At 41.5% G+C, this 26,886-nt stretch overlaps 1 long non-coding RNA gene across 1 annotated transcript in view; it reads left to right on the forward strand.

Moving 5' to 3' along the window:
• The window catches only part of LOC142827693 (uncharacterized), a 148,556-nt gene extending 123,884 nt beyond the window's left edge, over positions 1–24,672 (forward strand). Inside the window, exons 2-3 of the long non-coding RNA XR_012902405.1 lie at positions 23,647–23,754; positions 23,895–24,672. This is a non-coding gene — a long non-coding RNA (uncharacterized LOC142827693). The remainder of the gene's footprint in view (positions 1–23,646; positions 23,755–23,894) is intronic.
• The last annotated feature ends 2,214 nt before the right edge of the window (positions 24,673–26,886 follow it).

The following is a 26,886-nucleotide window of genomic DNA, read 5'->3' on the forward strand; positions in this document are numbered from 1 at the left end:
CTTATCTCTGTCTTGTCCTAAATTTTTAACAGCCACTCTATTTATTTTAGGCACGTCATTATCGTTTGCAAGGACAGCTGGGTGACTGCTGCGCAGTGTTACACCCAAATTCCATAGTACATGAACTCTGGCCTCTGATTACCCATGTTTGTGCAGATTATCTAAACTCTCTCCGGTTCTTTCCCACTGGCTGCGAAATAAAAATCATAAAAACCCATCCATAAATCCAAACACGGTTGGGACGAACCTCTTTGCTTGCATGGCTCATCTGACGCCTAAGTAGTGGTATTAATAAAGCTAATTACTCAATGGGCATAGGAATATAGGAATAGATATTTGAACTGGGGATACTTATGAAAGACCATTTCCAAAGTGCATCGGTGTTGGTGAAAAGACTCCATTGACTTCAATCGGTTTTGGATCAGACCCCCAGAGCAGGATCTTGCATGGTATCGAATACTTCTGGAAGTGCTGATGGCTTTCAATACCCATTAACACCCACTAGATACATATAAGGCCCAAATCTTCAGCTGGTGCAAACCCACACTGCTCCTTCAAGGAGCCAGTGCTGATTTCTCTGACTAATCATGCTTTTCAGTCTGCTCCCTTGTTTACTGGTAGCACCTGTTTTTAACCAGCAATATTTAGCTCCTTCACATGCTCATGATACTAGGTATAGAACTATTCAGACCAGGTGCCCCCATTAGCAGGCCTATTGGGGGAGAGGAGGCAATTGCCCCAGGGCCCAGTGATTCTAAAGGACGTAGGGCTACTGGCTGTTGTCACTGCTGCTACTACGGCAACAGTGGCAGATGGATCAAGGCCTGGGCCCTTTAGAATATCTGTGGAAGCATTGCACCGCATGGTCTGACTGGCTCTGAGTGCTGAGGGGTTGCACTGTGCTATCTGGGCAGTGCTAAGGGCTGGCTGCTCCAGCCCCACCCCTTCTACTTGACGCCCCATCCCTTCCAGGTGTGCAAAGCTGACCCTCTCCCACATTTCCCAGGAGCCCAGCAATTCTGTCAGTGTCCCTCCCGTTTGTACTTGGAACCACTCTGAGTACTATCTGTTTTCCGTGTAATGAAATTCTGCACAAATTCCTTTGGGGCACGACTCCTGCTTTGCTTTAGTGCATGTAATTGACAACACAATCTCTCTCAAACAGTACTTCTGCTTCCATTCTGTTCTCTGTTTCTATGCACATGGTATGCACTGAGGTCCCTCGTAACTTCTTCACAGAATTGCTAATGTATGTGCTTGGATTGATCTCCATGAATAGTTCTATTGAAGTTTATGGTACAGTCCCGGATGAGGGATTTTGCTAGACCAGGGGAGGTCAGATCTGGCTCCCCCCAGCCCTGGACCAGCTGCCAGCCTTCTGGCCAATTCCCCCTTACTACCAGTCTCTTTGCCCTGCCAGTTCCCCCACCTCCTTCCCTGCTATGCCAGGCAGCCCAGCTCCTTGTGTCCCTGGGCTCCTGGCCCCTCCAGCATGGCACTCTCACTTTCTCACCCTGCCGAGTAGCCCCGCTATGATCCTGGCCACACCGAGCAGCCCCACTGTGTTGTGCCTGGCTGCCCAGATATGGCGCACCGTTAAAAGTTTTTCTGTTAAAAGCATTTGCAGAAAAGAGCGTATCGATTGGCATGGACGCTTTTCCGCAAAAGCCCTTTTTGCGGAAAAGTGTCCATGCCAATCTAGACGCAATTTTGCGCAAGAAAGCCCCGATCGCCATTTTCGCCATCGGGGCTTTTTTTGCGTAAAACAGTTTTTAGCTGTCTACACTAGCCCTCTTGCGCAAAAACATTTCCGGAAAAGAGCTTTTGCCTGAACGGGAATGTCAAAGCATTTGCGCAAAAGGCACTGATTTCAGACAGTAGAATGGCAGTGCTTTTGCGTAAAATCAAGCGGCCAGTGTAAACAGCTGGCAAGTTTTTGCGCAAAACTTGCCAGTCTAGACGCAGCCAATAAGTTTCAAAAACCATTTGCTGGGAAGACAGCACTGTAAAGAATAAAGGAAGCAGAAATTATTGTCCTTTTTAATTGCCATTAAATTTACTGACGTAAGTCTGATGAAGTAAAAATACCAGCTTACTGGGTGGCAGCCACAACCTGAATTTAGCATTAACCATATGGTAGCATGGTATCAGATTCTAAGTATCTTTGCTGAACTTTTGCCATTCTCTATTGGGTTTTGGGATACAATCCATGTGTCCATGGAATTCTGAAAGTCTTCCAACATTCCAGTTCAGTGCTCACTGGTATGATGATCTTGGTTTACTTAGATATTTTTCTTTTTCCTCGGGGAAATTTATGTCTCTTTCTGGCATCTATCCTCCTTCCTCTCATGCATACACAGGCAAATAATTCATATAATATTTTATCTTTAAACAAAGTCCTTACTGCCTGTATCCATAAATTAACTTTGCCATTTTCAGAGGCCCTTCTGTATCTGTCCCTGATTTCTCCTTCCCTATGTATTTTAAAATGGTTTATTTATTTTAACCTCTAGTGCAATCTTGTTCCCTTTAATTCTTCATCTTTACTTTTCTTATATATTACACCAACTTATACTGCACTAAATTTACTCTGTGATCTTTATAGTCTCCCTTCTCAGCTAGTGTTGTATATATCATTGATGTATGCACCTTTCTTACCCTTATATTGTTGATGTATTCACCTTTTTTTTTTTACCCTTACCCTGCTCTTCCTTGTTGATCCACACTGGCCTTATTTTATATTTCTGTATTTCTTATTAGATAACAAACACACGCCTGTCTCTGAATGTATCCCCTGCTCCATCTACTTCTTCCCTCTTTGCGTCTTCATTTTATCCCACCCAAACTCATCCTCATCTCTCTGCCATTTTCTTTGTGGGAATTCTGCAGGTTTATTTTCCTCCTAAGTCCTTGATTGTAAACCTAATTAGATCCTAGCTACTATATCTTTGGAGTCTCCCAGATCTCCTAGCCCGATTCTGCAAATTCTTCGTCATCAGTAAAGTACTTTTCTATGGGAGTGATTGTTTGCAAGATAAGACTTTCTTCTTCTGTGTCTCAAAATAAGCAAAGCTTGTTTATTTTTGAAGCGGGAAATTGTTTTTTATTGTACAAGTATACAGTGCCTAGCACAATGAGCCTCTGACCGCTGATCAGGGACTGTAAGTGCAGCCATAATACAAAGATCATAGAGTTGTTCCTTCATTCACTGAAGTCAATTACTGAATATCACTGAGTTCTGCAGAAGCATAACAAGGCACCTTGAACAGAGAGTTTGAAAAACTCATAGTTGCTACAGAGAACACTTAGTAAGGGCTGGAGGGGAAACAGCGACACTGAAACTTGGAATCATTTGCCCAAGATCACTCTGTATGACAGGGCCAGAGCCAGGAATAAAACCCAAGGCTCCTGTGCAGTGCCCCGATCACTAAGCTGCACTCCCTCTGAGCAATAATGGAGCTGCGTCCTCTGTTGGCTTTTAGATAGATTCCTCCAATATGCGGTTATTCCCCCCATCTAATAAGTAAAGATCATCATCCAGTTTCACATTGTACCTTTTCTGTTCTAGTGTTGACAATTTCTATTTGCATAGGCCCCTTCTGTTCTGATCCCACCCGGTATATGCCACAATCCTCACATGAGCAATTCTGTATAGGGTTGCCAGGTATCCAGATTTTGACCAGAATGCTTAATTGAAAATGGACCTTGGTGGCACCAGTCAGTACCATCGACCAGGCCATTAAAAGTCCAGTCGGTGGTGCAGCATAGCTAAGGCAGATTCCCTGCCTGCCATGACTCCACACGGCTCCTGGGAGCAGCAGCATGTCCCCACTCCAGCTCTTAAGTATAAGGGCAGCCAAGGAGAGCTGCACGCTGACCCTGCCCCACATGTTGGCTCTATAGCACCTATTGGCTGGGAAACATGTCCAATGGGAGCTGTGGGGGCGGTGCCTGCAGTTGGAGCAGTGTGCAGAATAGGTTGGCTGCAAATCCATGTAGGTGCCAGAGGGGGAACGTGCCACTGCTTCCAGGGGATGCTTGAGGTAAACGATGTCTGGTCCCTCTCTTACCTGAGCCCTGATCCCTCTCCTGATCTCTGAACCCTCCAGTCCAAGCCTGGAGTAACTTCTTGCATCCCGACCCCCTTATTATTAGCCCCACCACAGAGTCTGCACCCACAGCCAGAGCCCTCACAATTCCTGCACCCCAATCCACTACCTCAGCACTGATCCCTCTCCTGCCCTACAAACCCCTCAGCCCCAGCCCAAAGCACTCTCCTGCACCCTGAATCATTCATTTTTGGCCCCACTCTGGAACATACACCCCCAGCTGGGGCCTTCAATCCCTCTCACACCCCAAATGAGCGAGGGAGGGAGGGGAGATCAAGCGACCGAGGGAGAGGGGATGGAGGGAATGGAGGTGGGGCAAATCTAATTCTGTGTTGCTTTGCAACTGTATCTTTCCAATATGACCCTATACTGCTAACGCTGGTTTATCTCAACATGTCACATTAGTGGAATGTCTGAGAACACAGCCCTAAATTGTTTTGATTTTTATATTCAACCCAAAAGGTATGATCCCATGGATAGGATACTGGGCTATGTTTCAAGTGATCTAGGTTCAGTTCCCAACTTACCCGTTCACTTTGTTCATGAAACTGGGTGAGTCATTTAATCTCCCCAGTGCCTCACTGGTAAGATCCTTACTACTATTAATGATGCTGAGGGGTTCATGTATTGCAGTGATGGATTCTGGCAATAGAAGTGGACAGATAGACTGGTTTCCAAATGTTTAAAATCTGGTTTGTAAGTTTGGTAAGTATGTAGCTATATAAAGGGTGTGACTCTCTTTGATGTCTGCTAACACTTTGGGGGTTGAAGTGACACGGGATGAACCTAATCCAAAGCCAATTGAAATAGATGGAAGTTTCTCTGATGGCTTCAGTCAGTTTGGGATCAGGGCCTGAGACCCTGATACTCAGAAGTATTTAGGTCCCTTATACCTTTTGGCTGTGTCTAGACTGGCCACTTTTTCCGGAAAAACTTGCCAGCTCTCTACACTGGCTGCTTGAATTTCCGGAAAAGCACTGACGATCTCATGTAAGATCGCCAGTGATTTTCCGGAAATACTATGCTGCTCCCATTCTGGCAAAAGTCTTTTTCCGAAAGACTTTTGCCCAAAAGGGCCAGTGTAGACAGAATAGTACTGTTTTCCGCAAAAAAATCCCGATCGCAAAAATGGTGATCGGGGCTTTTTTGCGGAAAAGCGCGTCTAGATTGGCCACGGACGCTTTTCCGCAAAAAGTGCTTTTCCGGAAAAGCGACCTGCCAATCTAGATGCGCTTTTCCGAAAATGCTTTTAACGGAAAACTTTTCCGTTAAATGCATTTCCGGAAAAGCATGCCAGTGTAGACGTAGCCCTAGATTTCTGTGGGAAATAGGCACCTAACTATCTTTGAAAATCTGGGCCTAAATGCTCCATATTTCTCACCAACCATTACGTTTGTTCATTCTTGCTTGGATCAGAAAATAAATCTCTCAGAATCAAAGCAGGTATTTTGCCCCTTATGTGTGGAAAAATATGACACTAGATCCTCCAGTCTAATTTTAATTATATGCTTGGATGTCAGTATTAATCCTTTCCCTGTTCCTTCAAGGGGTCTGTTCTTCCATGATGCAATATCTTTTCCACTGCAACATTGGAGTCAAGGAACTAGACTAGACATAGGCCAATAGCTGTCCATAGTGCCATATGTCAGACATGTCAAAGCAACATGTTATGGAATAGGACCAAAAAAGTGGCCTTTCACCTTTTATCTACAGAGCGTATCAAACTTCTTATATAAAAGTTGGAATGGGGCACTTTTCATATGTATCTGATCAGGTGTAACCAATTTAAAGTATATTTAAGTTATTGTTGCTTTTTCAACTGTATATTAGTCAGACACCCAGATCTGACATGCACTTAAAGTCTCATATATAAAGGGCTTTTCTCTGACAGGAATAACTAGGGAAACTTTCCACCCTCGCCCTGATGTATCCAGCCTCCAAATTTTTGGCATCTCTTCAGTTCCCTTATGGCAGGAAAGAGGCCAACACTGAAATAGTCTCTCAGAATTTTTTTTTAATCTTTGTTTCATCTGTTTGTGCCCCTCCTCCCAAATTAGGTAATTATAGAAAAGGTTCCATCACAAGCATCAGGAGTAACATTTTAGGTGGAATAAATTTAAAACATCAGATGAGAGGTTTAGAAATGCCAAAATGCACAGCACTGGCAAAGTACGTGAATAAAAAAAAAATATTTACCTCTGATTATAAATCAACAGCCTAAAGTGTATTTGCCATGAATGGCTATGGTTGCTATTTTGTTGAAATAATATCAGATTACCTCCTGTGCTTTGCATAACTGTCACCTGGTGATATGATTTATTGGCCTACTAAAAGCACTGTCACTGACTTGTCATCATAAACTTTACTTAAAATATTAAAACATCAAGCAGTCACTCGAACAGAGGTGCCCTACAAATGTTTTCTGATTTTGTTAAGCGACGTGCTCATGCACATCCTGAAAACGAAGACCCCAGCCCAGTAATCTTCTAGGATTTCTTATGCTAGCATCTGTTGTGTTAAGTAACAGACCTTTATAAATGTGAATGCCTTGGAGTATGAAGTGCTGACAAGAACTTTGGCTCAGTCTAGACATCTTATCTAAAGGTATACATTTTGATAGTTTTTCTGAGACCACAAAGCTAAATCCAAATGTAGTGAACATGCCTTGAGCATTTGAATAGCTCCAGAGTTACTGGGATATTCTCTTGCTATTTGTTTCTTTGTTTGCTTAAAAAGACTTGACGATGAGCAACTTCATTCTACCTTGGTTATGTGATCTGATTTTACAAGACTAAGTCAGTTCCCAGACAGGATGTATCTACAGTACAGACTAATGGCCTAATCCCCTGTCATGATGAGTGCCTACTGGAAGGTGCTGAGTGCCCTCAACTCCCATTGCCATAGTGGTAGGTGAAGACACAACCTGATCCATCTGCACTGGAGTCAATGGAAAGATTTCCATTGATTTTATGGGGGTTGGATCAAGCCTTCAGTTATTCACAGGATCAGGCTCACACACAGGACAATTCATATGTATTATTTATTCTTCATTGTGAAATGCATTGAATAGTGCTAAACTGCATTCCTTCATTAAACGTTTGCATGATTTTCTGAATTCCTGTTGTACTTTTCAGCTGGTGGGCAAAGCTTACTCTGACTTTGTTTTCTTCTCTCTGGTATTTGGAAGTGTTTTCTTCCATTGCTTTCTCAATAAATTATGTCTCTGAGATGGAGCATGTGGCTTTATGAATGATCAGTAAGGCCCTCTGAAAGGTTTTTTGCTTTCAGTGGGATTATTTGTGGAGTAACATATAACTCAACATGAGCAAGGTTAGCAGAGCTAGATGCTTAGTGTTATCTGATCCCTTGAATCTCATAGAGATTTCCTGTTACTGTGAGTTAATTTTAGAACTAGTAAGGAAAATGCTACATGAAATGGATCCTGATATCAAACCAGGGATCCCTGTATAGTCTGTCTTCCAGGTGCTGCTTGACTTCAGTTATACAAATGTAAATGCTGATGATAGAAAGTGCCACATGGAACATGGAACAGGAAATGTAATTGCAGTTTTAACTTTCCCAGTGGGAAAAGATGGGACTCGCCCACTGAAAAAGAAAATATTATTCTTCAAAATGGAGTCTGACTTTCAAACACACATATACAACATGTGACTAATAATTATCTGTACCCTTGCAGTTCCTAAAATGAAGGGTGACTTACATACTGTATATGCATCTACAGTGTTTCAACCGAATAGAATACAATATATTGCTGCTAGTTTTATAAAACCACTATATTATTTCATATTTACCGACAATAATTAGCCAGTATGTAGCACATACACCTGTCACATGAGAATACATTGCCTAAATGTATTTGTTTCAGAGGGATAGCTGTGTTAGTCTGTAAGGGTACACCTACACAGCAGTGTTATTTTGGAATAACTGACATCAACACTACACTACAAGCAGTCAAAATAATGGAGAGCTGGAGGACTTCTTATTCCAACTCTTGTAACCTTCATTTTATGACAAGTAAGGAAAGTCAGAGAAAGGGTGCTCTTCCTCAGACTTCCTGCTGTGTAGACAGCACCAAAAGGCAAAATAAGCTATTTCGACTTAAGCTACGCAATTGATGTAGCTGAAGTTGTGTAGCTTATTTCAGCTTTAGCCCTGCTGGGTAGACATGCCCCATCACAGAACCTAACCACATAAGCCACCACATCAGAGACTCATATAACTGCACATCCACCAATGTGATCTATGCCATCAAGTGCCAGTAATGCCCCTATTCCATGTATATTGGGCAAACTGGACAGTCTCTATATCAAAGGATTAATGGACACAAATCAGATATTCGAAATGGTAACACAGAAACCTGTTGGGGAAAACATTTTAACTTGCCCTGGCACGCACTAATGGATCTAAAAATGACAATATTATTACAAGTCAATTTCAAACACCAGCTGGAGAGAGAAGCTGCAGAACTTGATTTCATTTACAAGTTTGACACCTGCAATAGAGGTTTAAACAAAGCTCTTAACTGGATGGTCCGCTACATTCCACACCCTAATGACATAAAAAGCCAAGCACTGGGTACTTAGAGAACTTAGAACCCACTCTATCAGCCTCATTTACCATGGGGAGTCTAATTGGCAATATATTTTTTTCCTTCTCTTTCCCTCTCTATCAGTGTTCCCTCTGTGCTGCAAGGGCAGCAGAGCTTCACAGGTGATTAATCAGCCACACCCAGTTAGAGGCTCAGGGCTCAGTGCAGGGAAGCTGTGCTGCCATGCAGATTAGAGGGAACACTGCTCCCCATCTCCTCTCTTTCTCTGCTATTTATTTGTCCCCTGGGCTTCTTAACTCCATTCATCTGAAGAAGTGGGTTGTGCCACAAAAGCTCATGACAGCATTGACATTTTTTGTTAGTCTTTAAAGTGCCGCAAGACTATTTGTTGTTTTAAAAGATTATTTAAATGTATTTGTTTAATCTTGCATGAAACCCCATTTTGGACAGATTCACTTTTTGACGCAGTCACACTGTGACAAGAGAAAGAATTTTCTGAGGGGATTTGGAGAATGGAGCCTGCAGCTACTGCCAGCAGGGAGAGAACTTTTCCCTAGCTCCTGCTCTGCAGAGGCACTGTTGCCCAACCCTGGTGCCTGCAGCTCCAGCTTACCTCTCTCTCTCTCTCTCTCTCTCTCTGTCTCCCACCCAGCAGTAGTTATGCTCTGGTGTTTCTCCGTCACCTGGCTCCATAACAGAGGAGGGCAACTGGGAAGGATCCCTTTTTCTTTGCATTAAACTGGGACTCTGCTTCTCTAATGCTTTTTGCTATGCTGAAAACATCTCTTAGGCCCAGTGAGAAGGTATTGTCTTCAGCCAGGGCCTGAAAGTCAAATTACATCTAAAAATAAAAGCTCCACTTGGGAATTTACAATATGTGGGGCCTGATCCTATAGCCACGATGTGGTCAGAACTCCGAGTGTTTTCCATGGAAATTCCATGCATGCAGTGCGGCGGAACGGGGCCTGGAATGTTTTAAAGTGATCTGTGTCAATACCAACTCCCCTAAGCCTTCTGCGTTTTCTCTGGAATCTTTACATGGATATACTCAGGCCTTTTTAACAAATATTTGAGAGGAAGCAAAAATGTTCAACCAGGGCAAATTTCAGAGTCATACGTGGAAGAGTTAGGGAACTTAAAAATACCATGTGACTTACCGGGGCATCCACAACGGAGCAACACAACTTGAGTTTTGAACATCAGGTATCCTGTTTGTGATCAAACCATCAAGTAAAAACAACATGTATTTAAAAATCAATGCATACCAAATTGATGCATACCAGAGGCAGTAACTGTAGATTGGGAAAAGTGTTTTTGGTGGTGAGGAGAATTGCACTGTAGGATCTGGGAGTGAAGTTCATCTCTGTGCAGAGGATCTGCTGCACAAGGGCTAGATAGCACTAAGTTGTGGATTTTGGCATAAACCATGATAACACTACAGCTACGGCTACATTGCCCAGTCTCGTGCAAGAACATATGCAAATGAAGCACAGAGATGAATATTGCCACACTTCATGTGCATACTTAATGAGCCAACATTTTTGTGCAAGTGGCTTTTGCGCAGGAAGGAGCAGTCTACACAGCTCATTCTTGTGCAAAAGCCACTTGCACAAAATTGGCAGCTCATTAAGTATGCAAATGAGGTGTGGCGATATTCATCGCCACACCTCATTTGTATATGTTCTTGCACAAGACTGGGCAATTTAGACGTAACCTACAAGTTGAACCTCCTTGGTCTGGCTCCCCAGGGACCTGACCGGGCCCAGACAAGGGATTTTGCCAGACCAGGATAGGTCATTTCTGGCCCACTGGACTTACAGCCTGGCTGCCAGCCTCCCTGATAGTTACCCCACTGCTCCTGGCCCTGCCATGGCAGCTCGCACCAGGCCCTGCTGCAGCCGCTCTATTGTCCTAGGGGCTGGACTCCCAGCTGGACTCCATGGCAGGGCTGCTGGCCTCTCTGTAGCCAGCCTGGCTGGTCTCCTGGACCCCTGCAGGGCTCCTGCCTTTAGTTCTCCACTGGGACTCTCTGATCAAGGAACATCCGTGCTCTGGTTGCCACCAGAGTCCTAGTTTAGAGATGCTCAACCTGTAGTTCCTAGGTCAAGGCTTCAAAATCTTATGTTTGCTCTGGTTCTTGTTTAGCTGCATTTGGTGATACTGTAATTGTCACATGCTGAGGCAGAGGGGGATGTTGGTGCATTTCCTTCCTTTCCTGGCGTTCATAGCAGGAGGATGCATTGATTTTATAAAACGTAATTGCATTGACTGCCCCTGTTATCCGGATTGATTATATTGACTGGAGTTGCCTGTTGTTGTCACACTTTTTCTTTGAAATAGGTCTTTTGTTGTTTTCTTTCTGAGTTTATTTATAATGTGTCTGGAATTAGGGTGCTTTGATATTTGAATTATTGACTGCCCTGATGTACTATCACAAGCATTCATAGTAACTATGTAACAGCAAACTCCAGAGTCAATGACTACTGAGCTCAGTCATATTAACCTTTGTAAGCTTCACCCAGGTTTGGTGTCTGAGGTCAGGAAATAAGGTTCGTTTTCCTACCAGAACTCCTGTGTGGAACACCCTAATTGCAGTCCATTTCAACTGTTCATTAATGAATTGTGACAGCGAGGAATGCCCTAATGAATAGACAATAGCAGCTAAATAAGTGTGGGGAGAGAGGCTATGAACAAAATTGTGAGGTTTGAAAATTGGTGGTTCTATATCACAAAGCTAAAAAGGGTAAGAAACTGCAATTATTTCATTTTCGATGGTGTGGTGATTCTTTCCTTTTTAAAATGTGCTCTCCTGTCAGTCTTTTCTGGGGTGTAAAGACTATTTAAATACGTTTATATTTGCTTGAAAAGCTGGTGTGAGTTACATGGAAAGAAGTTTTAAAGTTGATGCGATGGGTTGAATCATAAAAATCCCCTTGGAGGTGTCTCCTGGTGTACTCATCATACCTCTGATGCCCACCTTCTTGTGCTTACTCGGACAGAGCCTCTGGTCTCTCCCAGACAAGGCACAGAGTTGGGATTACCACCTCCCAGCAGGACCAGTCGGCGTCATTGGCATGATCAGCAGACAGGGGACAACTCCAAGGGATTTTCTATGATTCAGCCCATCACAGGAGACATTTTCAAACCTGGATGGTTCTAGTTAGGCACTCAAAACCATATTTAGATACATAAGTGAAAGTGGTCTTGTTTTCAAATATGTTGAGCACTGAAAGTTCCCAGCAGCTGGGAGTGTTTGGTATCTCTGAACACAGGGCTACTTTTTATGCATGTACCTAAATAGGAACTTAAGTTGTGATTTTTAAGGTATCTAGTTAGGCACTCAATTCCAGCTAAGAACTAGACGACAAACTGTCTTAGGATCCTTTGAAAATCTTCTCTTTGCTTGCATAATTTTACCTCCTAGATTTGGATTTTTCAAAAGTGCTTAGTATTGGTCAAACTTTTCTCTCTTTAAAGTCATTGGTAAAAGTCCCATTGACTTCAGTGACAGCAGGATTAAACCAATGTAGAGTGTTTTATAAACCCCACTCCTAAATTTAAACTAAATCTCAACCCCCTTCTCCCAATATCTTCCCTGGAAGCATGCACGTAACTTTCATTCGAATGAGTGGAAGTTTACCCATGCTCATTGAAATGAGAACACATCCCAGCAGCAACTCTACATAAAACACATGAATATAGTGATGAATATACCCAATATTTGCAAAGTCCATGCAATTAGTGCTTTAAACAATGATCAAATGGAAACATTGGTTTTCAAATTGATTATAGTTTTCCTTCAACTTTAGAGGGGTTTCCCACCTTTTCTTTGGGGCTCTTTCTTCAATGACATTTAAATCCCTCCTGTCAGTTGATGCTATTTGAAAAGACTTCAAGAAGAGAGCTGAAATGTCTTGGAAGAAGCTGCTAATAGCCCCAAAGACCATATTAGAGGATATATGTATATACAGCCTATGCCACATTAGGTCTCAAGTAAAGTCTTGTTTAAAGTAAAATACCAACTGTCTTTTGAAATGCCAACATTCCCCAAAGTCCTGTTACAGAGCCCTAAATCCCAAGTACAGTATTGCTACATCTACAGGCAAAGGACAAAGGGTCAAAGATATAGTTTCTCCTTATTTAAGATTCCTCTTTCATTTTATTACAGGACCCTGGGGTAGACTCTCTGTTCAAGTCCACTCTTCGCCAATCACATGCTAATAACTTCAGCTGAAAGAGGGCTCTACCCTAATTTCATTATGCTCCCAAGCGGTGATTGATTGTGTTATAGTATGTTTTTGAAACCTAATTACTGTCTCAGTTAGTATTTGAACTCATTAATCTTCTAGTCTGTAAATAAGTAAAATTGACTAAATAACTGAATTTCTTTAATGATGGGGTTCAAGCTATCTTTGTACCTGCTGCCTTGTATTAAGCTTGATCACGGGCAAACAATTTTTTTGCTTTACATTTAAAATGTTTTCTTCAGACTTTATAAGCTAGTTTAATAAGTACTATATTGTGTTGTACTGCACCTGTGTCAAACCATGCCTTGTGAAATTCTCCACATCACAGATTGTGTGAGAATAAACAGAAATGGCCCATGTCTTTTCTCCTAGCCCCAAACTGGAGAGATAGTTATAAGCCATTGTTTTTATGGTTCCTGAGTTCTCCTGTGCAGTGTCCCATGAGGACCCATTCTCTCCTCCATGTTGTTCCACAGCCATTGGGTGAGCCAATGGACTTGGATGAAAACCAACTTTGCATTTCCCTCACATCACACATAAACAGAACCATCTCCCACCTTTCACAATGCCTAACTGAAGTCATCAACCACAGGCTAAAGCTGAACTCTCTTCTATGCAGAGGGCACCTGCCCTCAGATAGTTAAAGTGGTCAACAAATGCTGACTCCTTTGGGGCTTCTCAGTACTGTTGGCTGCCCAAAGAGATACTGCTATAACAAAAAAGAAAAAAAATCCATCTCTGACTGCTCAAGAGATTGCGCCTTGTCCTATCAGACAAAGATCTGACCCCAGAGATCTTCTCATTCATGATCTCTAGGCTCGATTACTGATGCTCATTAGAGCTAGGAACTAAGCCACGTACTCTGAAAAAGCTGAAGCTGGTACTGAATGTAACACATTGTCCTTATGCTCTTCTCTTTGTATTGGCTCCTTAGTGAACAAAAGGCAAAGAAGGTCTCATCTGTGTTATCCAAAGTCTGCCAGGGCATTGACCATACCCATCTGAGAGACTCAATCTCCCTCTGCAGCCATGATTTCCTACCACAGTGCCATTTCACCAGAACTGTTGCCATTTCTGCAAACAAGTGGAGAAGCAGCAGCCACTGCCAGATGGGGATTGTGGAACACATTTCCAGCAAAACAAACATGACTGATAGCCTCATCACAGACAGAATTACATTCAAACTTCATTTCTTTGACCTTGCTCCCTCAATACATTCTTCTCGCCTAAAGACATGCCCACAAAACTCAACAATCTAATTGCATAGTGTCCTCCTACCTGCTGGCAAGGAAGAGGAAAAATGGGGGTGCTCAGAGAGTACTGTGATGGGGGCCATGTAGGATTCTAGATGGAAATAACATTTCATTGGGAGGATGGTACATTCAACATTGTCATGTTTGCCTGTATCCATTGTGCCATCTGCACTGGGTATAAGCTTAAGCCTTAACCTGAACCCTGATTTACTGATGCACTTAAACATGTGCTTATCTTTAAGCAAGTGAATAGTCCAAGTAGTGCCAGGGTGTGCTCAAACACATAATGTTAGCAATGCTGAAAAGTATTTAACTACAATATTTCTCACTGGGTTCAAGGTTACCAGTGGTGGAGGAGAAAATAAGTTCTCATGCAAATAAGAAGTAGAGCAAACTTCAGTTCATCTACTTCCATCCTGAGTCTTTTAAAAAAGGATTTGTTTGGATCAATGAAATTTCTCTCCCCTTTTACTGCTCAAGTTCCATTTCGTTCCTTGAATGCTCTATCCTCTTATAGCCTTATTCTTCACTCAGCATCAAGTCATTCTGCATCTAGGCCAGACTGTATCCTCATTTATACTTAGGCAATGCTAATAAGAAGATGTGTCCGCTGACCCCTCTTCCAGCAATGAGCTGTTTTGTAGCTGGGCCATATTGTGCCATTTGTTACAATTCAGTAGCCTCGCTGCAGTTATACAGGTATGAAATAACTCGTTGGGTGACTAAGTGAAGGACACAGCCGCTTATTTGGGTTGCATGGGTGTAACTATGGCAAAAAAAAAAAAAAAAAAGGCCCTAGAAACACAAATACAAAAACAATATTAAAGGAAAATAAAAACAGTGTTTTTTCAATCTGTGATGGAGAACTAATATTCTAACAATATGTACCTTCAGCCTATTTTCTTTATCTAATATATCCACCCCATGTGGTGGTATGTGTCATCAGTATCCTATATTTCACTGTTGTGATACTTCATCTTTGGCTGTGCAACTGAGTAAGGAAAGGAAAAGAGAAAAGAATGGGACTGAGACATTGAGAGAAAATTGGTCCAAGCTTGGCTTGAAAATTGCACTTTCCACAAGAGAAGCCAAAAGTCAGTTGAGTCAATACATGAGGAATGAAATGAGGTGGAGGGGCGGAGTTGTATGTCTCATTACATCCTCACTCTGCCCCTGGATTAGAGTGTCTCAGACTTTTAGTCTAGCAATTTAAAAACAAGTATGTTACGCTTCATTTTGTGTTTCAGAAAATAAGATTGAATTCTAAAAGGCCAATTGTCCATTGCTTTTAAAAATTACTTTGACAATTCATCATATCATAATTAAACTAATTAGAACACACTTCTATTCCAACTACCTTAATTAGGACTTCAACTTGGCAGAGGTGCCTGTGAGACCAAAACATTGCAAATTATAAAATGCTTTAAAGTCTTTGATAACAAATGACTGCATTCAGCTACATTTTAGTTAATAAGATTTATATATTAATCTAGTTATATTTTGTTCCCTTAGAGTTTGGCAGTGCTCTCTGGTTTTCTGATCCCCCTACAAAATTCCTAAAGTCTGAGTTAAAATAACTGGAAACTTTTCTGAATCCATCTGAGACTCTCCTAGTTTTTTGGACTGCAGTGGGTGTTCAACTGGCTGTAATGTATATTTTAATCAGACGGGTGGCTCTTTAAATAGCTACTTCATTTAGAAAATACAGACTAGAACTTCACACAGCAGTGACTCAGTAGGGTGTCCTGTTGCATGGCTTTTGCTGATGATTTGCTTTTGGGGGCACTGTTGTACCAGACTCTGCACTTTAGCATGAACTGGAAATGATAGCTTTCACTTGCATAATTTGGATCTGCACTTCTTGTCAAATCATCATTGCGAATGCTTGGCAGAGAAATGAGCTGTCCCAGCAATCTCACACGAGAAGTGGAGAACTTTTATGGTGTCTGGTTTATCAATGTTGAATTTCCCCTACACCCTCTTTGACAGTATAATTAAGTGATAATTATCTAAATGAATAAATGTTGATGGCTGAGATAAATATGTGCATTTCCTTAATCTATTTTGCCTCCTAAATTGCCAAAGGAAATTTGGCTTTAATAGGGGTATATATCAGTTTTTACAAATAATTGTAAATCTATTTAGAAAGAACTTAGATGAATCAGTCACTGTGCCAGCAATAAAGAGCACTAACATATGAAGACAGAAGATGGACAAAACGTTGAATAAGAGATCGTAATAATTAAGTTTCTCTGTGTGGCTACCTTTTGCAACATCTGTTTTGTTTCTGTGCTTTCCACATCCTGCAGATGTTGCTGGACACATGAAAAATACTGACAGGAGACTATTTTTGCCAAGAAGCAATTCCAGGATAAAAGGTGTCCTCTTAACTTTCCAAACATCTAGTAAGCAAAATTTCATTGCAAGTAAAGATCAGACCCATGAGTGGAAGGACATGGGGCCCCCTAAGAGTGTCAGAATAATTTGTTGGTGATGAAATGAAAAAAAAAAAAGAAGTTTTCTGGAGAGACTACAGAATAATAAATCCAAATCACTGATACCCATACACACAATGAGTAATACTTAACTTTCTGAGTCCTCCTATTTCAGTGAATGGGTTCGGATTCAAGGTGCACGTCTGCAATTTTGATTCTGATCTATTTCTAATTTATAGAGCCTTAGAAAAGTATGATTAGTGAAATGCTGGAAGTGTTGGATTATGGTTGTGATCTCTCTCTTTCTTTCTCTCTCTCACTTTCTCTGTCATGCCCCACATTACTCAGTATCTGACAAACCTTAACAAATTTATCCTTATAACATCTCTATGGCATGCTGCACATAACAGCTTATGCAAAGAGTAGAACAAAAGAAGCAGTGGTCTTGAAATTAGCAAGGCTCCATATTTCGTTTCCACTGCAGCAAAATTGGTTGGCAAAGCTACCTCGTCATAGAATTTCATTTCTGTCCTAGATTAGAATCTAAGAATGGCCAGACAGTGTCAGACCAATGCCGCCATCTAGTCCAGTATCCTCACTTCTGACACTGACCGAAGCTAGAGGGAATGCATGGAACATACTTTGCTCTCTTCTATTTTCCCTCTGTCAAAGAAAAGAAAAGAAAAAAAAATAACCCTCTTCCTAGTGCCCCAATCTAGGTATCAAACCCCACTTCCCTGGCCAATACCTGCTTTCCCTTTTCAGAGCACTACAGCTTCCCTTCCAAATGAAGGCAGCCCTTTGACATTCTGGGGACAGAGTGTAATAAATCATAAAATCTGAAGAATTGGCACTGGGACACAGGACTGGCTGTGACAGTTGTGATTAGACACACTAAAGAACAACAATAACAAAAACTTCATAATATTCCATTGTAACTTTAAATGTCAAAAATAGTAGAATGGAAATGTATGGTTTAATTCATTGAAAACCTGTTATTGAATTTAATTTGAGTTGTCTTAGAAGTCCAAGTCTCCACAACAGAACTCAGGGAAGGTTGTCAAGAACATTTGCAACTCTAGACTCCAGTAACACAGGCAACTTCCTTACAGAATGCCATTAACAAGTCAGCATTTACTATCTTTGGCTAGTTGAGGCACTAGTCTCTTGTGCTTGGAATAGGAAATATTGGCATTATTTCAGGCACTGTTGAATGGTAACTGGGGGAACAAAGATGCCTTTTACTGTATCATCCAGGAAAACACTATGGCTGAGAGATAATGGAAGGAAAAGCTAGTGTAGAAATATAGGTAAAGACTGAATAAAATCTGGAGGACTAGATGAATTAGGGGACTTGTGAAGCTGTACACCTCTAGAGTCAGTTCAAATTTATCCCAGAATGGTGGTTGTTACCATGGGAGGTCTGTTCGGTGGTTACCAAAATAGACAACTGTCCACAGCACAAAGCCCATCATGGCTAGCCCTGATTAGAATCAGGGTTGGCAGACACCATTTTGGATGCATAAGAGGGGCAGCAGCCACGCACTCCAGGACGTGGCTATGTTTTCATCCTGTTCCCTGGTGAGCTCCCTTCACTAGCCAGCTGTGAGAGAAATGCACGGAATGCAAGCACTTTCCCCTCACTCCCTTAGCGTCCAGGCAATGGGATGAAAAGCTAGCCACGTCTTGGAGTGCATGGCTGCTGCCCCCCTTACGTGCCCCAAATGGCGCCCTTGTAGAAGGATGACTTTCTACTTCAAGCTTAAAGAACATAGGCAGAAATTCTGGGGCTAGGAACGCTGGGCCCAGAGGTGCTGGGACTATGAACTGCCAGGTCAAGAGGTACCGGGGCTATGGACTGCCAAGCCCAAAGGTGCAGGGGCTATGAACTTCTAAGCCAGATGCATCCAGGGCTCAGCCCTTGCCCAAATTAAGCACTGGCCTGGCCTGGGAAAGCACATAGCAAAGGATGGTACCCTAGTCCCACACAACCACTGGGCAAAGGGGAAATGGAGCAGAATCTGAGTGTTAGCTACCACTTACAATCTCCCCGATATTCTGCTTTGGCCCAGGTGAGAGCAGCCTGTGCTGTAGTCCTCAAGGCATTCACCAGCCAGATATGCTCACCAGTCCCCCTTTTACACCCCAACATTTTCTTTATGCCAGGAGCAGTGAGGTGGGAGGCACCGGAGTGAATACACTGGCTTTGTTCCTGCTAGGGACTCCACTAAAAAGAGAAATCTAAAGAAGGAAACTTTGTATTGCCTGAATGGTTCATGGAACAGTAGAGTAGGGCACAGAATCTGCCCGAGTGTAGTGCTTGACCTATCTGAAATAAAATGTTTTACCTAAGGCATGAAGTGTAGACGATCACTGATCCATAGAGATGCAAAGCCTGGAAAAGACTCCGAAAAGGCAGAGGAGGAGGGCACATGGTCACTGATGGCTGACTGAATCCTAATGCATGGCCAGCAAGATGCTGGGCAATAAAGGGGAGAAGGAAGAACAAAGCAAAGTAAGCAGTCTTGCTCCATCTGAGAGGCAAAGAGGAGAACTTCAATGAAACCAAAATGGTCCCAAAAGGGAGGAAAGGGAGGAGGAATGGTGTCATGTTTGACCCACAGGTGAAAACAAATGGTCCTGGAAGATCAGGGTGTGTCACCCAATAGGTGAAGAATAAGCAGCATAGATCTACTGATCAACATGGCAGGGTCTGACAAAAGGAGTCTGACCTTTTCTCAAGGAAGAAATTTCTCAATTTCTATAATCTGGAGATGCTGTTGGAACAAGACTTGGGAAGAAGAAGAAGGAGGAAGAGGAGGAGAGGGAAAAAAGTGTGGCCCCTCTGGAGTCAATGGAAGACAATTAGTGCCTTCATTGCAGACTTTCATTTAATCTCAAATGTTAAATTCCAACAAGAAAGAGAGAATGGAGCAATAAAATGTATTGGGTGAAAATAAGAAGTCTCAGGGGAAGAGCTGTGGAAGCAAAGAAGACCTAGCCCAAATCTGATGAAATCTGTGGAAGACATGGAGGAAGAAATGGAATATCATCTATAACTCTTTGAAAAGGGAAAATAGTCCAGCATGACTGAAACACTTTATGAGAGTCACTGGAAATGCTAGAGGCCAAGAGTAATCTTAGCATCCTGGAGCATGTGTACTGTTGCTCTGGGAGTGAACAAAAGTAGTGACTATGACACATTTTGTAATAACTAAGAGGTACATTTTCAAAGGTGTACGCAGGAGTTAGGCTTCCAGTACCAAGATGGGCACTCAGGGGCCCTTCATGCCATTACAAATCTCTTGCTTCAGTTTCTTCTTCCAGACACACAAAGAAATCAGCGATCTTTTTGAAACAAATAATCAGGGATAAATGGAAGGGTAAATTAACAGGTGTGCTGGTTTCACTCCTCCCCTCCTGGGCTTCACTTTTAAATATACACAATTTGTTGCTATGCATAATAATGTACATCTGTCAGAGAACACTTTCCAGCATGCACAGAAATACACCTGCAGAGCTAGGAAGCAGATGAGTCATTTAGTAGCCACACTGAACTCCATTTCTTTAATAAAACCTCACCAAGTGAAAATCTCTCAGTTGCAGGCACTGCTTTTAAGCAGTGCTTTTTGTTAAAATCTATTATTCCCCTGCACTAAACACAAGGGGAATTTCCCTAGGAATTGTGGAGCAGTGTTCCCAAGACCACTGTAGTCACTGACTCTCAAGCAAGTTCAAGATACTCGGTTCAGTGAAGGTGACAAGTATCTGAAGTTGTGGATTTACACCAAGGGATAAATGACCTATCAGGACAAATTCTGTTTCCATTTACACCACTACGGCTCCACTAACATTAGTGGGGTTTGACTCATTGGTCTTGAGATATAGCCTCTCCCATTCAATGTATAGTATTCAATGAAGTGGGTTGAATCACATTCATTCATGTGTCTGAGCCCAGTCCAGAGCTTACTGAAGTTAGTGGGAGTGTTTCCATTGACTTCCATGGGAGACTGAATCAGGCCCTTAGGGATTATCCAGAGACATAAATAAGTAAATGCGGGGACAGTGCCTTGGACATTTTTCATTTGGACTAATCTCCCCTCTTCCACAGATTGGTGTTTTGACAGATCTCATGCCTGTCTCTCTCTTTGTTCATGTGCAAAAGTAAAGAACAATTTAAAACCTGCGTGAAGCATTGCTGGGGTCATGGACATTAATGAAAAACACAATTATAACAACATGAAGCTGCAGGGCCCCAGTCTGGCACTGCCGGGTCCACTTGGGTGTATCACATTGCGTAATATGATGTAAGAACTTGGGCTGGTGTAATCAAAATGTAACTACAATCCTTACCGAAAGCACCTGTTTAACCTCAGTCAACCCAGGGGAATGCATATGTCTCTTTACATCAGATGCTGGAACGTGCTCACAAACTCCATAATGGAGGCAGTACTGTTGGTGGAGCCTGGGAATGAAAGCCGTCAGAGGCTGTGTTGAATACATGGTTAACTAAACCCAGAGATCTATTTTCTAGGCTTTATTTCTGTGTTTATTTTAGAATTAATTTAGTGCTTGTGAAAAGTGTCGGGTTAGCAGAACTGGAGGCTGAAGCTCATTGTTTAATCACTGAACAGGCATAACGCAAGCTGTGGCAGTGCCTGCTTTCTTCTGCTGGGGATTTGTTAAACTCTTGGGCCGGGTCTACATTAGACCAGGCAAGTCGACTTAAGGTACGCCATCCAGCTACACAAAACGCACAGCTGGATTCAGTTTACCTTAAACTGAGCTGCCGCGGCATCTACATTCTCTGGTCGGGTTCCCTTACTCCTCACAGAACGATGAGTACAGGTTGCTGGTGGGGGATGCCCTCAGCATTTGATTTGGGGGTCTACACTACTCTCACTAAATTGAGTGCTAGAAGATCAACCTCTGGCGAGTCAATCTTCTCCATAGCATAGACAAGCCCTGAGTACTTAATGTCTGTGCCTGATTAGAGCAGCTCCTGGAAGCTCAGCTGGTCAGAAAATGCAAAACAAGGGAGCCCTTATAGCCAATTTTTCCAAAGAGCTCGGCCTATTGCATGAGGAGCTTTGCCAGTTGCTAACCAATGCTATATAAACCACTCTGTCCCCTGTGTGTTTCACTGACAATATTTCTAAAGTGACTTGTCAATTGTAATTTTTTTCACTAAACCGAGGCCAAATAAATACAAGTTGTGTTTATGTTTTCTTTAACAGAATGCTTATCTGAGAGGAATGAATGTGTATCATGTTATCTGTGGGCTTGTCAAGGCAAATGCTTGTTATGATTTTAAATACTTTGGTGAATATTAAAGCATAAGCCAGCATCAGTGATCAGAGCGCAAGTTTTAGCTGACCCCCAAGCCCCAAAGGATTAGTCACATTTGGAAACAGATGCCAATATAATTACACAGGAAGAAACATGACTAACTATTTTGAAAAGACACCTCTGGGTAAGATATCGATGGATGCACAGACCCATTAAAAAAACGAAATCTGACAAAACAGCTTAAAGACTCGACTTGCTGCTCTGCTCTTAGTTAGTGGCAGTTTATAACAATGAGATTCCTCCTATCCTTCAGCCTACAAAGGTTCAGACAAGGGAGGGACCCTGAAAAAATTTACAACAGTCAAAAAGCCCAGTCCTGAAATTTCTCTAATATGATCAGACTTGTTCTTAACCCTGAGACATAAATATTCCGCACATTACAACTTTGATTTACTATTATGCATGTATCGGAACAACGCTGGTGCTTTTGAATTATGTATTCTCTTAACAGAACATTAAACCTTATGGGGAAAATGGAATGGTCCAACACATAACTATTATCCTGACAGAGTGGACTGGTGAGACTAAGAATAATGCTCCTGAGCCATTGAAACTTTGAGTTTTTGTTAGATTGACTGAATGAACATTATAAATAACACTTTGTTCCTTCTTGTTAATAAATAGTGTTTATATTACTCACCAGAAGCTTGACAGATAGTTCATCACTATAAAGAGGAGGGATTATTGTCTGACACATAAAAATAACAACATCCTTTGCAAGTCAGATCTTGCCATGAAACTGTTAAAACAACTTAGCAAAGTCTCTTGGCTTCCAAAGGGAAAACGCACCTTTTAATAACTTGATAATCCATCTATTCTTTGTTCTTCATATCAGGTTATGACCAAAAGCTACTGCAGGACTACAGGAAATCAAGTTTGATTTTTGTAATATAGTCAAATGAGTACTTTGGGGTGCCTTGCCTGAGATCAATAAGGAAGCAGTAACTACATTTACTGTCATATGATGATATTGATGTAAAAACATAATGGTAGGAATTATAAAATCAATTTCATAATTTAATCAGAAATGTTTATTGATACTGTTAAAGTTGAATTCAATAGCTCCTGATATGCAGTTAATTTCCTACCTGTCAGAAAAATGTACTGAAATATTCTTTCTGTTAATTGATTGGAGTTAATTCGGTGGAAAAAATAGCAAAGTCCCCTTGACCTTAACAGAGACAGAGTGATGGGTGGGGTTTTTTGGTTTTGGTTCACTTTTATGGCCAGATGTTTTGCACTTTTGGTTGATTTTAATATTTATCTCTTTGTCTATTTAACACCATTGAGACAACAAAGCAGTAATAACTGTAATGCCAAAAGATGGAATCCCAGCCACACTGAAGTCAATGGGTATTTTGCCACTGAATCAATAGGGTCAGGATTTTACCCAAACGACCAAACGTCTGCCCCATGTCCATGAACCTGGGGAGACATGGAAAAGGAGTGCAAGTTTTATACATTCTCCTTTTCTTCTCTTTTCCCACCTCCCACAGAAACTTCCTCACAAGTGTTTCTTTTAGGTGGGATCTGTGAATCAAAGGAGCGCATAGGTGTAGGATAGAAGGAAGTGCACTGTAGAAATGACTGCTCTCCACAGCCTCATCCCTCTTCAAGCCCACTTCAGCAGAAGTTATGCAAAAATGACTGATTATGTTTTAACTTGCGTCTGTCTGTCTGGAGTTCCCTCTAGGCTAAGAAGTGATTCTGGGAACATGCAGCCAAGGGAGGAATTTCTGCCAGCATGACTACATAGGAGTGTGTAGTGAAGCAGGAAACACCAGAGTTGGGGTGAGTAGGACCTGTGCAGTGCACAGATACAGTGACCCCACATAGATGCCCCTTTGAGAAGACATAAATTAATATATTCCAAACTAAACCAAATGTAGTTTTATTTTGTTTTTCTTTTTTTTCTGAAAAAAAAAATCCAGCTCAGGTTGTAAAGTGACATCAGTGTACATCTCTATGACAACATACATGAAATTCAAGTACTTTAGAGCAAGAAAAAGAACAGCTGAGCCTGCACAAACCTCACACTGTCCACATAATAAAACACGTATTATTTTTTTATCAAGTACTGACACAACATAACAGTCCTAATTCTGATGTGTAGTTTAAAAGGGAAAAAAAGGATAATAAAATCGTGTAAGTGGGATTGTATTTGATTATTTTATGTATTATTTTATACATTTATTTTGATGTCTCACTATTTTGTTTTAAGGGATACTGATACATAAAAAACATAATGAATCAATATTTTATAGGGTAAAAACATTACTGTGCCTTTTATATGTACAGGTTGAACCTCTGTAATCTAGCACTCTCTGGCCTGACAACATCCATGGTCCAGTGTGATTTTAGTTAGCCAGATACCCACTTATCATGTGTGTGGCCAAGTTTTCTGCCATCCCATAAAGTTTGTTTACTGCCACCAGTCCTGGCTCTCAGTGTTCTGTGCTGTTATTTAGCTCTAAATTACTTCTAAATGTCTTCTAGGAGCCCAGGAAGCAGTGGAAGTGTTGGTATTGCTGCTAAACAACTTTGACCTCCTGTGGTCCAGCAAATTCTCTGGTTCTGCGCTAGTCAGGTCCCAAGAGTGCCAGACTAGAGAGGTTCAACCTGTAGTTTAAAAGGAAAAATGTATAATATTGATTGATGGTAAAATCATGTATATGGGCTTGAATTTGAATTTATTCAATAAGTATTATTAAGGCGTATACAAAGTAAATGTGTTAAATGTAATTATTTTTTTGAGATTCCTGATGAAAATATAGTATGTATTTTAATGCAGCATTAAAATATTTTGTGTTGAGATGAAATATGCATCTCCTTTACTTGCTATGAGTAAATTTTTTTTATTATGTGGGCAAAATAAGGTGTAGAGGGAGAGACGTGGGATGTGCTCTTTTACATTAGAGAAGGCTCTGGTTGATAATGTAAGTTGGCTGTGCCCATAAAAGCACATGATACCATTTACATTTTTGTTACATTGCCTTCAGTGGCGCAATACTGATTTACACCAGCTGCGGATGTGACCTACAGTTTCCAAGATTAAATAACTGCAATGAATGGCCATCCGGTTATTGAATTAAAGGAGTGAACAGCAATTCTAAGCACAGTAGCACTAGTCAAGTTAATAATGGTCCCTGCAGAAACTTCTCACAGTCAAAGTGCCTGGAACAAGAAATGCATTTTGATGATGGGCACCCAATGAGCCACCTGTACCACATGCTCAGTTCATCCCACAGCTACAAGCTTTAGTTATCGCATCTGAAAAATGTGGCTATTAATGATACTGTCCCCATAGTGTCCATCTATACAGCTCAAGCTGCTTTACAAAGACAGGTACCCTGATTTGATATCTGGGAGAACTATGTACTAAGTCACAGATATTACTTGTGGAGAAAATGTGCATGTTCCACCTCGTAATGTGGATAGAATCTGCATGAACCACCACCACCACGGTTCAGTCCCAGGGTCTGCCACAAGTTCCTTCCATTATGCAACCTTTATCAAGTCCCTTAAGTTTTCTGCTCATCAGATATATACCCTATCAAAGTACCTGTAGTTGAGGAATAGAGGAAGAGTCACTGTGATACTCCAAATGCAGGCCAAATGCCAACTCTGCCCAGGTTGCAGGCATTAGGTAAGAACTGACACTTATAGCTGGAGGCCAGACTAGATGTCTTGTATATTAGTTCCTCCTTCCTACCCCCAAAAGAGCTACTAGTCTTGTGAGAATGTATTTTGTGTTTAGACTCTATAAGAAATTATTGTAAGCTGCAGCCCACGTTAATCTTACTTATAGAGTATTTCATGCTCTTAAGAAAATCTATAAGTTTGGCATCATACCTTTGAAAATGCTTGCTTTGGACTTGTGAACTCAGGCATGGGAATCATTTTCCTCATTCCCACATCCAAAAGGATTATCAAAATCAGATGTGCCATTAGGAACATTCCAATACAAAGGATTGATTCCCTAGTGCACCTGCGAAATGCTAAGTACTAGGAAGCTTGAACCATAGACTTGAAAGCTGAAGGAAATAAAACAAAACTTCAGGAAAATTTTCCATCTTTTTAGGTGTTTGAACTGTGAATGACCAGTGACACTAAACTTAACCAAGATTCCTAAAGTCCGTCCTCTGTTTCTGGCTGAAAGACATTTTGAATTGACAGATCAATATAGCTCTGTCACTCATAGGCTACGTCTACACTGGCATGATTTTCCGGAAATGCTTTTGACGGAAAAGTTTTCCGTTAAAAGCATTTTCGGAAAAGCGCGTCTAGATTGGCAGGACACTTTTCCGGAAAAGCACTTTTTCCGGAAAAGCATCCATGGCCAATCTAGACACACTTTTCCGCAGAAAAAACCCCGATCATCATTTTCGCGATTGGGGCTTTTTTGCGGAAAACACTACTGTGCTGTCTACACTGGCCCTTTTCTGGAACAGTTTTCCGGAAAAAGACTTTTGCCCAAAAGGGAGCAGGATAGTTTTTCCGGAAAAGCACTGATGATTTTACAGGAGATCGTCAGTGCTTTTCCAGAAATTCAAGCGGCCAGTGTAGACAGCTGGGAAGTTTTTCTGGAAAAGCGGCTGATTTTCCGGAATAACTTGCCAGTGTAGACACAGCCATAGGGTTAGATGGTAGCTCATTTGTGTGAAAATGTTTGTTTTTGCTTTTGCCTGTAAATAACTTATTCCTTTTTCATAGTTATGAACCTTATAGATAGTTTATTATAGGGCTGGATATTGAGGTGTTGTCTTAGCTGTAAGATCTAGGTACCAGTTGATTTGGGGTAAGTTACTGGTCTCTTGGAACTGGAAGTAACTTGAATGTGGTATGATTTTTGGTATATGTGACCATTTATCACTAAGTCGAGTTTGTCTTGGTGGTAAGATAGATTGGAGAGTCTATGGATCT

Source organism: Pelodiscus sinensis, chromosome 3, assembly GCF_049634645.1.
Source record: "Pelodiscus sinensis isolate JC-2024 chromosome 3, ASM4963464v1, whole genome shotgun sequence".
Lineage (NCBI taxonomy): Eukaryota > Metazoa > Chordata > Testudines > Trionychidae > Pelodiscus > Pelodiscus sinensis.